The sequence below is a fragment of the Cydia pomonella genome, chromosome 6 (assembly GCF_033807575.1).
Source record: "Cydia pomonella isolate Wapato2018A chromosome 6, ilCydPomo1, whole genome shotgun sequence".
NCBI lineage: Eukaryota > Metazoa > Arthropoda > Insecta > Lepidoptera > Tortricidae > Cydia > Cydia pomonella.
Genome location: NC_084708.1, coordinates 8,091,602 through 8,105,544, shown reverse-complemented (window position 1 = coordinate 8,105,544; position 13,943 = coordinate 8,091,602). Strand labels below are relative to the sequence as shown.

Genomic DNA, 13,943 nt, shown 5'->3' with positions numbered 1-13,943 from the left:
GCTATAATTTCTACTAAGGATTTGACAGTATGGACAGAGACTCCCCAGAGGTCATTCGTTTTTTTGACATTAACCGAATTAAACGCCTTTACTACATCGGAGGTACAAACACGTTCAAAATGAAAATCTCCACAACACTCTAGGGCGTTATCTTTTAATAGAGTAACAGTAGATGAGGGTGATGAATTTAAATCCTTAGTTGTGAAAACTGGTACGTCAGTGAAAAAATTTTCAAATTCTGTAGCTACTTCTAAATTAGAATCTATAATTTTGTTATCAATATTTAGTTTAAAATCATTCACTCTGATTAAAATCATTCACTCTGATATTGAAGCAATAGCCTAAAATGTGATACAGAAGGTCTAATTAGCAATATGGAGTAGGTATGGAAATTAAAGCCAAGCACGATTTGGGCAACTCTTTCAATTCTATTCTGCATTCATAACAAATAAATTAAAATTTAATATGAATATGTATTGTAAAATTTATAGTTTGGGTAAGCCATCCATAATTTAAATATGAGTTTATGTTTAATACCTTTGTTTGTGTTTACTGTAAATCATAAAATATGAAGTATTTTCTTCGAACCTTCGAATAACATATTTTCTATAAGGTTATAGAAACTATGCTACCAGTAATAGGTACATGCGTTCGTTAAACACTTATCTAAATAATCATAATTCATAACCTACTACTTATTATGGTTTTATACTCCTTAAAACAACATGCCATAGATAATTGTTTTGATATGCATTTTAAACGGCATAAATTAGGTGATGAAAGCATGCCGTGCTCGTGTTGTCGGTCATAAAACGTGTCATTTAATTACTGCCTGACCGCGGGGCACAGCATATCACCGCCCTGATACCTATGATCTGCCCTACACACACATGCGTAAGAAACGTTGGAAAACAAGTTTGAATTTTGGAATATATTGCGCGAGAATACGTGAAATAATTGACTGAGTTTTCCAGTGGTTCTTCCGGCTGTTGTATGTGGTTATTGTTGCACCGATAAACAACTGAACATCTGAAAACAGTTTATGCATAATTGAGAGTATAGTAATAGATAACAATATTTTTTGCTTGCAGATTGTTTTTTATTCGAAAGCATGTCCTATCCTCTTATCTTAGTTATCATTTCAGACACGCTCAGTGTAGAACGTAAACGTTAACAGCTCGTTATTGTATTTTTAATAAGGCATCGGTGGAAGACTTGAGACCGGCGAGGAGTTGGGACAAACACGTGATGCTATATTTAGCCTGGAAAATTATTTGTATTATAATTATCAAGCACTGTCATGGTTTATGACAGTATAACAAACTATTTTAAGAATTGGTGCATGTACCGGTATTATAAAATCTATCCTCCGCCGAAAATTTACAGATAGATTAAATATTAAATTAGATTTTCCGAGGGACTCATTCTTTCGATAGTTTCATAATTACTTAAAGACTCATTGTTTCTAGAGTATCAGTTGTTCCGAGAAACTCATTGGACAAGCCGGGGTTTCAACTCAATCTCCTCTTTGGAAGCCGCATGTCTTACGGCACGGCTATCGGGGTTGAATCTTTCCCTTCTACCACACATAATTCCGTCTATATTTTGTTACTAAGTTATAAGTACCTAATTCATATAGGTATATGTATTCTATCAATGTCGATGTTTAATTATTTATTGATAAGATAAGTTGCGCTTGCAGAATCGTACCTACTAGAGGTTGCATCAGAAGCTCAGAATGAATTAAAAACGTATATATTAATTTATAATTTGATTTTTATACAAATGCGGTACAACCACAAAAAAAATCTGCACATACGAGTATATTGTGCATGGGGAAACGGCTAATGCACTATTTCGAGTAATGCACTATTTTGATTAATATGTCCATAGATGTTATTAGAGGTTCAATTAAATAATAACAAAGGATGTCTTGTTACCTTTGATTAAGACTCGAAGACAAATATGAACACAATTATTTTAATTAGAAAGACATATTCTCCAATCACTCTCCTGCTGTGAAGTGTAACTAATGGTTACTTACACAGCAGGGATTGATTGAGAAGTCAATATACGCCTCACTCCCATGACACTGAACAATGGATTCTTTGACAGTTGGGCTACGATGACTTTTGACAGTTCGTTGCACTCCGAAGCAACAAAGACACCTTGACAGCACACTTACACTTTCAAAAATTGAACAGGGTGTATAAAAACCGTGTGAACGCGCATAGCATTAACTACACACGTACCTTATTGTTCAATTGATAAGAATCGTACCTATATCCATGACTGAATGAAGCAGTAGCAATACACAAAAACAAACAAATAGAAAAGCTCAGATAGAACTTTTTACTACTTAACCTTCACCTCGTACCATTGCGATGCACTGAAACAGTATACGTATATCCGAATTAATGAAATCTGGGAAAAAATAAAGTATCTTATTTATATACTCGCCCATTATTTAATACAATTTCAATTTCCTATTCTCTCTATTCACACAATTATTTTTTTGTGATAGGAGTCTGTCAGGTCGGTGGAGAAAAAATATATCGAGCGTTTCCCTATCTAATTAAAAATTAGTAATTTGGAACGTTAGGAATTTAATTTAGATAATATTTATGATATTTTTTGTGGCAGCTTTTGATAAAAATGCAATAAAAACGCAACACGCACAAGCTTTGGCAATTAACCCCAACACAAAAATTTTATAAAACTTAACGGGCTTCGCCGAATAGTATTCATTATTTTGCTTGTTAAGAGGCGACTTTTATCTTACTAGAATACTAGGAATACTAGCTTGGGCCCGTCTTTTCCATATAAGGTCCAAATGGCGTCTTCCGTACTGATCAAGATTCAGAGACGAGGCGGCGCGCGACTCGCAGAGTCGATCTGAAGCAAAAACACAAGGAGTTTGTAGAACTCGAAATATGCAGTAATTGATAGCGTAGACTCACTCTCGTGTTATTATAAATCTGCTTGAGAGCCATTTTGATCATTAAAATTGAGGGAATCCACAACCACTCTACAGCAAGGTGCGTAAACAAGATGCCAATCGTTCATGCGCCGTAGTATCTCTCTATATCGCGGTTGTACGTTGTTTCATAGACTACATTTTCGCAGAATATTGGTTCATAGAAAATGTTTCTCATATTTTCATTTCATAGAATGATCATTTTTCAGAGCTGTAATTAGTTTGGATAACACTTGTTTCAAAGCCTGCATATTCATAGAATGTTGTTTCTCATTTTATCAATCTCTAACAATTCCTGTGCATCAACAATCAATGAAATCTGTAGCTTCTGCTTAATAAATTTAAATGTAGTGTAAAAGTTCCGAAATAATATTTGAAAAGAAATTACTCGAACTAAATATTATATGAAACAGTTTCTATGAAACAACAATCTATGAAATCAATGTTTAAGAAATAAAAATACATGAAACATAATTGTACTGTTTGATAAGTTTATAAATTAAAAAGTTTGAAAAATAATATACTTTGAACTGGATGTCTATAAAATATGTTTCAACGAACTAAATATTCTATGAAACAATAATATTGGAACTGAAAATTTATGAACCAAATAATATATGAAACAATTTCTGAGAAACGAAAATCTATGAAACTTCTGTCTATAAAACAGGGTGCCACCCTCTATCGCTCTTTCATATTAGTGCGACAGAGACAGTTGCGTTTCGATCGCCATGGGGCGTTAACGATTGGCATCTTGTATACGCAATCAGCTGCAAGATTCCAAAGGCAACTATGGGCTACCTGAGCTTCTGTTAATGTGAATGTGTTGCTAATGTGTACCTTTTTATATTACTAAGAATTTTATTTAAGGCCGTCATTATTATCAAACTGAACTGCTGATCTCAGGCGTCTGTTCGAATAGGTACTCAATACTCATCTCATCCTGACCCAGTCTTATCTTGAGAGTGACCCCGGATCTTTCTAGTATGATCGACCTGTTTACTAAGAAATGGACCAGTCCCTAAGAATTTCCAAACGATGAGATGCAAGAGTGCAATGAAACGTCTAACTTTGGGATGAACAACTTATATAATAAAAACCAAGTAACTATAAGTATACAGCGTCTGTTTCTTATTGTTCGCAGAGCCAATATTTCCGGGAAGGACTGAGATCCTTTTTATTATTTATGTAATAATATTGTTTACTAAATGTTTAGTTATTTATGTTATTTGATTCTTGAGTTGTTCAAAACCACCAATTAGACGTTGGCATTAAGGTACAAAGACCATAACTGAAAAAAATAAAAATATATTTACCTATTAAATGCAGTTGAAAATGGCCATGGCATCATCTTAACAAAAAAAAATGGAAACACAAACCGTATTATAGGCCTTTTAGTATTGGTACAATCAGCGTCAAATACTCCGTAGCAGTCAACGTGGCCAAATAGTTCGGTACACCATACTAAATATATGGTGTACCGAACTATTTGGCTACTTTGGTTGTTACTAGGTATTTGACGCCGACTGTACGAATACTAAAAATACAACAAATCTTTACTGTTAAATGAGTCAACCATAATGATTTTCTTAATGAGTAACTAAACTACCTCGACTGCCATCATAGTCAATTATTGGTTGATTTAAATATTTATATAAAATGCTCGTATTTACAAGATTATTTTTTCGCAAATATATAACTGTATCGTGCTTTTTGACCTGCTGCTTTGGTTGCCGGCCGGCCAGTTCGGTTGGTTAATCAGTATATAGTTGTCTGGATTTGTAGTAGAATGACAGGTTGATTGGGGAGATTGGGTGTGTTGGGTAGCAAATTATGTATAATAAAATATTATATATAAATAACACTGTCTATTATGGTATCTAGAATATAAAAACCGAATTACACTTTGACTTTATTGCACGGCAATAGGGTAAACGGTAAACAATTAAATGAATTTTATCACTTGCTCACCTTACGTTAATAGTGGAGAGGGAGAATTGAGATAAAACGTAAGTATGGGTCAAATGTTTTGATATATTAACATATTCATATAATTTAAATCTACCAGTTTTTATTTACATAAGGTTAGATTCATTTCGAACACCATTCTATAAAAAAAAGTGGCTGTGACATAATCGGACAGACAGACGGACATGACGAATCTATAAGGGTTCCGTTTTTTGCCATTTGGCTACGGAACCCTAAAAAAGATTTATATTTCAATCTGACACTAAGCTAATCTTGAAATTATTTTTATCTAGCTGTCATAATGTTTTACTTAAATGGACGCGGGCGTATTGTTTTACACTAAGGGTTACTATTGAATTGTGACTGCAGCAGCGCTGAAGCCGCGGTAAATGGACGGCGTAATTGTCTATTTCATTGATAAATTGCGTTACCTACTGGTGTTTTCGCATTGACGATGACGTCGCGATTAGAACCGTTCAACCTGTCACTCATTTTACAAGGAAATCGACAGAGACACTGCCTGTTTCCCGCTGCGGCAACGTTGTATCAGCAATCCTGCTGCAGTCGCAATTACAATGTAACCTTGACAGAAACTATAAAACAGAAATCGGGCGTTTTGTAAACTTCATCCATTCTCAAATTATATGACTGCGGTCAGACTCAACCCCGTCAAACTTTTCATAATTTAGTATAGTTTGACGGAGTTTAGAAGCAGGCACATATCTGGAGAATGACTGCATTATACGAGTACGCATTAATTGTCATTATAAACTATAAAGCATTTATTTGTATTATTAAGACGCTGACAATAGCTAATGTCCTCGAATAAAATAAAATAATTGTTATTAAAATCAATTAAATAATCATTTATTTTAGACATAACCCATATAATATGTGTTAGTAACATACATAAAACATTCAAAATAACCTTATAATGTAAGTTATAAAGGTAGTTGGTTCACTTGGTTTATACACAGCTCGATATTCAGTTGAGAAGTAGCTTACATTCTCCATTGAATCGTTAAATGCCTGTATGTTTTTTTTTCTAATTTTGAACATTGTCATCTAACACGTCTTATTCAGTTCTTTTACAACTAACAGGCAGCTGTCCAATAAAGTGGTATTGCAGTATTTTTCGCTCATGTGTTCCTTGGATTTTTACCACATGATACGTATTAGTACCTTAATTATTACTAATTTAGTATACCCGCTTTAATTTACTTCTACTTGTACTGAACAATATACAATCCTCGCAAGTTATAATTACAGCAGCAATTTTCCAGTTTATCCCAAGGATTGTTTATAATGTGGCTTGCGCGTGCGCCTCTGTAAGTAAACAGTTGTAGTTTATAGAGTTACTCAAACATATACCTGAAGCTTTTGTTAGTAATCGTGCGTTTACATACTTAAATTGCTAAAATATTCTACCTAAATTATCCTGACGTGAAGCTAGAACATCGTTCGACCGCGTCTCAAGTATTTTACAAACACATTTGGCCGACTTGACAATTTCCATTCTTTCACTCTGCGCAAAAGTTCTATCTGCTTTCCTTGTCTTTTCGGTCTTGTCACTTTGCTTTGTTCGACGTACCAGATAAAGAAAAATTACACTCCAGGTCTTCATCTAATTTATTCTTTCACGTCTTCTTCGACATTATCCTCCTTGTTTATTGAGTTTTTAAATTTCATAGTAGTGAAACTTTATTTTACAGACTATGTATCTTTTTAGCTTTACGATGGTGTTGAGTGCGACAATAACCAACTACTCGTAACTTTACGTAGGGTATTTATAAGTCGAGTTTTATTGCACTTTAAGGTTGATTCTCTTCAATTACCAAGTCATCTTATTTCGGTATGCACAATTTTAGGAAAACTGTCCACATTAACCCTTTATCAGACTGACAGTTCAAAAATGAAAATCGAATGTCAGTCTTACTCATCGAAAATAGAACACAAGTTTGAAGTGCCGTATGTGGGAAATATATCTCCCTTAGCCTGGTAAAGGGTTAACGATAAGATATAATTTCTGAGAAAAATGTAATTACCTTCTGTTCCATGACTTCCATAGAAATGTGGTCATTATTGTCTACGAGCAAGTTATCGTAACTTTTGGAATGGTATCGATAAACAAATTCCTCCATCCGCCTTATCCACGCATTGATGGCAAGTAACCGTGTTAGGAAATCTAGAAACGCCACAGATGTCGTGCTAATAATGAGAAATGTTTTCCGTTAGGATGAGGGATATGACTGGGCCCTAGGTGATATTCCAATCGATTAAACAACAACTTAAGACGTGGGTACAAACAGCTGCAAAAGGGCATACCCACTTTATGAATGGAATTCTTTATTCTGAAAGACTACACTTCTGTGTAGCTCGCTGTACCAGTGTGAAATGCCTCTCAGATTTATGTGACGGATATTAATGATATGACTTGGCTATATATAGGACATGATATCTAATCTAAATCGGGTGATTATTTTAGCTCTGGTACATATAATTTGTTAAATTATACTTTTGATTTAGTTTTACTTCATATGTGGACTGTATTTGTAGTGTTTGTTTGTAGTACTAGTTAATTATTATATTTGTACTTGTAAAAACTACCTGTTACATATAAAATAATTTTTTGATTGCTCCCTAGTCTTCCCTCCACAGTTCCACTGGTCTGTCTATGTGTCCGACTCATCAGCGGGATCAAGGAACGCCATGGATACTAGGAATGCTCGGAGGCGATCGCGTCGCCTACTCGCTGTGGGCGAGACGTAGGACACGACTGGTTCCTACAACCAGTCCTGTAACGACTCTAGCTTTACAATTACTTTTGAGTGCTCTTGCCAGCTCTTTTATTACTAATGGCTATGTAAATTCTAGAAAGTAACCTTATCTTAGCATTGTGATTTCTTAATTGTCGATGTCGCACTGAATGGTGCCACTGTATCGCTAGTAAAACGAAGCGGCCGTGATTCTACTCTTTTTTTATGACGATAGGGTCAGTGTTATCTCAGAGTAGCGTCGCAAATTTCCAATATTATAATTGTAATAGGTACCTATTTGAATCATAATGTCTAATTGAAGTTGTTCCTAGAATTTTATTTCATTCAACGGAACCTGTTCTATAAGTAGGTACGAAGTCAATTACCACTGCCTGTGGCTGCCTGTTGATTTGTCGTCTGATCAGTCGTTTCACAAATGGCTACAGCCTTCAGCCATTACCTAGATCTTCGTTGCTTTGACAATGCGCTCCACCGCCCACGCCGCGCCGCTCTCCAATCGTTTCATATTCCTGCTTTCCAAAGCAAGGAATCAAATCTCACAAATAGCCATTTGACTACATCGCGACACTGAATTATTGGACTTCCAGGTTTATGACCAAGAATCTATTCTCAACGGTAAACGCAGGAAATTAGCAGCTAGAAAGTGCGAGACTTGTTGTGAAACATAGCTAGTAATAAAAAAAAAGTATTATCCTTGTTCATGGATGGATTGCTTTATAAAAAGTAATCAAAGCTATTGAGATGTAAGATGATTAGATCTATTCTTTGCAAAATTGACGCTAGTGTAAATGAGCAGTCAATCGCAAGACTTTCTAGTTTTATTTAAGTCAGTAGTTCAGCGATGCGCGCGAATGACTCCTTACATACGTAACCTCAGTAAGTGTATATGAACATTTTTGAGCCAATGAAAAATATTGTGACTAAAAACACAGATCTTTGACCTGGAGGTGCGACAGTTATAACGGAAAGAGAATTATTCTGGTCTGTGTGGACATACCTCTGCGCGTATTTGGCTAAAGTGTCACCAAAAATGGCGGTGGAGACATTCGCCTTTTCGCTAATTACGTATGGAGCCAGTCGCGAGACGGGGACTGATGAGGTCCATTACTCGAGCCGCCATACACAGCTCATTATGGCTGCATGCAGCTTCGCGTAGGCCATAAAATTGCCATTAACTTCACCTAGACTATTTGTCTTTAACAACGAGAGAAAATACGTTTATTAGACGGTAGACGCAGCTTGATATAAGTCTCACTTGACGTCTGCATTAGCCTCTTAAGACGCGTTAGCTGATTGGGCGGTAATGCTAATAATTCAAACTTCCGTTCAAATTTTAATTATGATTATTTATGCATATTTTAAGGCAGCATTGAATGTGTCTAATTATGTAGGAACAGATGTCTATCGCACGGATAAAGGCGTGTGTTTGCATCACAAGTTAGATTCGGTACGTGTAATGAATTATTGCATTGCATCAACATCACAATGTATCTAAATACAACTGTGGCGTCAACTAATTATTATAAGGGGAATTACAATTTGTTAAAGAATTTGCATTCAAAGTTCCGTCAAGCACATATTTGTAGAATGTCATCATCGATTGTGGTTTAAGTATTTTTCAAATTAGAGAAATCTATTCGATATATAAACTATTTAAGGACATTTTTGTCTTTACCACTTATGAGGTATAATTGTGATCAGGAATACTCAAACCGCAAATGATGTGTATAAAACATGACATTTTTGACGTTGACAAAAGTTAAAGTTTGCGGTCGTACAAAAAATATTTGATTAATTATGTTGTTCTAAAATTGTCATATATTTACTTTCTTATAGTCGTATTTAGTCATCCATAATTGAAACCGTTTGCTTATATAAGTAATAGAAGCAAATCGTATTCGGCAAGTCTGTTTAACACGATAAATATTTAAACCCGCGTGAATTCAGTTGACCCGACTCCTATTCAAGGTCTAAAGTACCGTGGCACACATTAATATTATACGCCTAGGGACCGAGCGTGTTAGGGTCGAAAAAACACGAAGTAAGCTTTTGTCAATGTTGACGTAGTATACCAAGGACGACCTGAAAACAATGCAAATAACATGTCACGGAATAGGTATGTTGATAAATTGCTTATACTCATATTACCAGTATATTTTTGCACAAAAAATGCAGAAGTTTGCGAATTATATAAGTTTTGTGTAGTACGAACTATCGCAGGAGGGATTCAATGTAGAAGTGTCGGTACAAACAATCTGTCTACAAAGCCATAGATAAAGAATCTGCTCGAACGGTTCCGGAGAAGCACTGGGTAAAAAGAAGAAAGAAGGTACAAATTTTGTACTTTATAAACGCACTTACTACAAATTTATAATAGATATATCGCAGTCACGTATGCAAACGGTAAGGTCACCCATGTTTATGCAAACACTCTGCTAGAAGATAGTGGAGTTTGCCGTAAGTAACCAAGATAATATCGGGCAGAGAAATTCCTACCTGGCCCCGTCACTCCGACGCCCGCTCCGGACAAAAAACCGTTTCCTTTGCATTATGTTTACAGGACCTCCGACACTACGGCTCTTAGGTCCCTTTATGCACCGCCCCTCGAATAACTTCGAACGGACGTTTTTTGTTCACAAAGTTGCCGTTAAGAAATGCGATTAAAATATTTCTATTAGTAAATTTATCTTTTTTTATAAATTAAGGGGATTTAAATTATAAATTGCGTATAAGATCGTTTTGACTGCAGTCACATTAAGATATTAAATTTAAGTAAAATAACTTAATTATTATGCCACTGATAAACTCATAATACCTATCGATAAATATTACAAATATCCGCATTCTCTCGGTGTTTTAGAAGTCATCACCAAGGATCACAAATGTTTAATTTGAATCGAAATCCATTTTGAGTTCATGGGTTTAGGACAATCCCTAAACTTTGATCTAAACAAAGACCACCAAGAAATGACATTAAACCTGATCCCTAAACAAAAAAGCTAATGGTTTTTGTCCCGTTCGACGAATTGAACCGTTCCAATGCGTATGGGCAGATGTAGCTAGAAATAGTGCATTTGCAGTTCCCACGACGGGCGGGCTTGCGTGCTGGCTAATGAGTCTTAGCCAGATAGATTACATGTACTCGCTTGCAATTTACGCACCAATGCGTAACTACAGCGACCACAAATACTGCCAATTTCGCACGTTTCGTATCCCTCGAGATAAACAAGCAATCAATATGCAACGTGAGAGCGATACATGTATCTACCAACAAACCATTTTTTTCGCAAGAATACTAGTCGTACCTATTAGTAGCAGGAGGATTCCACACAGAACACTTTAAGTACAGTTGCCATAAAAACTTATCCGTTGGAATGCTTTCCATAGTAATGGAGAGGGCTCGTGTATTTTTTTCCTAACACTCCATATGCGGTCTCTATAAATCTTAATCAAGTTTAGCTCATCAGACAAGGCGTTAAAAGCAAAAAGTATACATTGTAAGGCTTATTTATGATAGCTAGGATCATAAAATGTTTTTGTAGATTTATTACGTCGCTTGAGCCAATTATTACGTTCAGGTAATTGAAATCAACAACATCTTGATTACTAACTAGCCCATTCACCTATTCGTCTGCAATGACGTCCGATTCGGTAGTCAAGCTGTGAATACAAATATATCATCGGCTTCTTTTTTGCTTTCATTTGCATAAATATTTGCAGTGCTGATTATCTGACTGCCGAAAACAGCGAACGTTGCATACATATTGTTATCATTGCTAACAATATTCTATTGTACATTATCTAAATGTTTCATTATATATATATCCTTTACCTTGTGCTGTTACGAAACTTGGTCATGCAATTATATTCGTTGAATATTAGCATGATCTTTATGACAGACAGATTTGCAATTATGCCACCTACGGTCTCATTATTTGCTAAAACACTTTCACCTCGCTTCCACATCTGTCAATGACCACCGACTCCTATTCATTGTGACTTTAGTGTGCCAGACGGAAGTGTGATAGATGGTTGCTAGCCTAGATGTATGTTGCAACTGTCTCTACTTTTAAAGTTAAAATTTATAAGACCATTATATTCTCAAGATTAAGTAAATATTTCAATTTAAAACAAGAATCTTCATATACGTATGCAATAATATTTTAAGGGTATTTTTATAAGGCCATTTCATTGAAACGTATTATTATGGTAAACTTGTTTCCCTACTCAAAAAACAGGCCAACCTTACGCAGCCCTTATATATTTCTTTTATCTTCTACCAGATATCTGCGCGCTTAATTTACGTCTTCATGTTTTCGGAGGTAATCGTGTCCCTTATTTGGCCAATTTTTGCGTAACCTTGCAGTAATGTAAATCGGAAATGGTTGAAGTCACGGTCCGGCCGATGCTGTCGTATCTCTATCTAATGTGTCGTATTGCCTGAATCATGAATCTTTACCAAGGCTACATAAAGAGTTATCAATATAGCTATTGTGCTAAACGACAGAACACATTAATCAACAATTTCATCTAGGTAATTAGGACGCAGATGTTTGTTCAAGTCTTTATCGCTGCGTTTGCTTAAATTAAGTTAGCTGGCATAGTAGCAGAGGCAATATTACGAATAAAAATTTGTCCGAATTTCGCAAAGAGAACTGTAATAGATAGCTATTTTTGGTTTATGTCCCGTACGGTATTTGCAGCGGTTTGTATGTACCGTTACTTTAACTACCGGCAAGACTAGATGATACTGTATAAAGAGCAGTAAGTAAGGGCATCTACCGGACCATGGTTATATTTATTAATTTGTTTATGACGCTCTCGAGGTTATGCTCCGTTAAGTCAAATATAAAAGTTATTGATTCACGAGCGATAACTTATAACGATGTAAGATCACGCTGTCTTATTAGATCCGCCTTCACGATTCGGAATTCATCTAGATACCTTTTCAAGTTTACGTTTCCTTTTTATGATATGTCTCTATATATTATTAACGTCAGAAAGATTCTGATATTTCTATATCGTATAACGTATCGGCACTGTAACAATATGATGAGTTGGTTGAGGTTGCAAAGAAATATTTACAGGCTTGGTGACGTTGATAAGGTAATTTCTAAATAAAATAATAGTAGATAAATATAATATTGCAGTTTACCGACAGTAATACAAAAACACGGCTAACTCTTCAACATTTCCTTTCGTAGGTATTTTTGTATTGGTTGCAGTTCAAGTAACAGGGAACTTTCGCAACAGAGTTCTAGATTATACAATTTTACTAGAAAATTATTGTAAGTGATAAAATATAAATATCCAACAGATGACTTTATTTTTATTTTTACTCTCAAAATATGTATGTTTAAAAATTATCTTATCTGCATAAGTAAATGCATCTAAACATATTTACACAGCGCGGAGTCAAATCAATGTCAATCCGTTCTTATCAGTTACCTCATACTTTGTAACCTTGTCAAAGATTCAATTTATGAATATGACGTGCGTTTACTTTGCATATTGACTGGACATATTGTAAGTCACGATTACCTTATTTGTAAAGGAAGTCATGTAGTTTCGTTTCAGGTGAATTCGCATTAAGTTTAAAGCCTTGACATATTGTTTCTTCGGTATGAGTCACAGATAGCTTCATATGTTATTTCTATACATGGTAGTGAGATGACAACGAAGGGAACGCCCTGATGGTCCATTAAAAGTTAAATACGGCGACATTTAAAGTTAATGCCAATATTTTAAGTACATTATTCTTTCAATATTACCTAATTGGAACTTCGAGATAAAAAAAAAAGAGTTGGAAAATACGGAAGTTGTTGAATGAACTCATTCAATAACTTCCTTTTTAAAGTGATATAATTATTACATTTTTATCGTCAAAGGAAACGGGGACACTTGTTCGTTAAACGGACAATGAGGTTTGTTATTGCTGTCCAGTAGGGCAAGGAGGCACGAGTAATCTTTTTAGTGGTAAGAATGTTCTATACGGGACACCATAGTAGGTGGCACATTCGGATTTGAAAAATTTGAATCCAACATGATATACGACAATTGCGTATTTTAAAATCTGCATGTGCCTCCAGATGGCCGCGGGCTGCTCATAAAGCTGGTACAATCTATTCGATAACCTATGCTCCGATACCGAGGTCTGAATGGCGAACTGTGATTGTAAATTACTGCAAGTCTTTCACTGTGACTACGTTACTTGGATTCAT

At 35.3% G+C, this 13,943-nt stretch overlaps 1 protein-coding gene across 1 annotated transcript in view; it reads left to right on the top strand.

The window, feature by feature from the left end:
* LOC133518851 (protein windpipe) overlaps positions 1 to 13,943 on the top strand; it is a 44,723-nt gene that overhangs the window by 9,892 nt on the left and 20,888 nt on the right. The gene's annotated exons all lie outside the window — the stretch shown is intronic.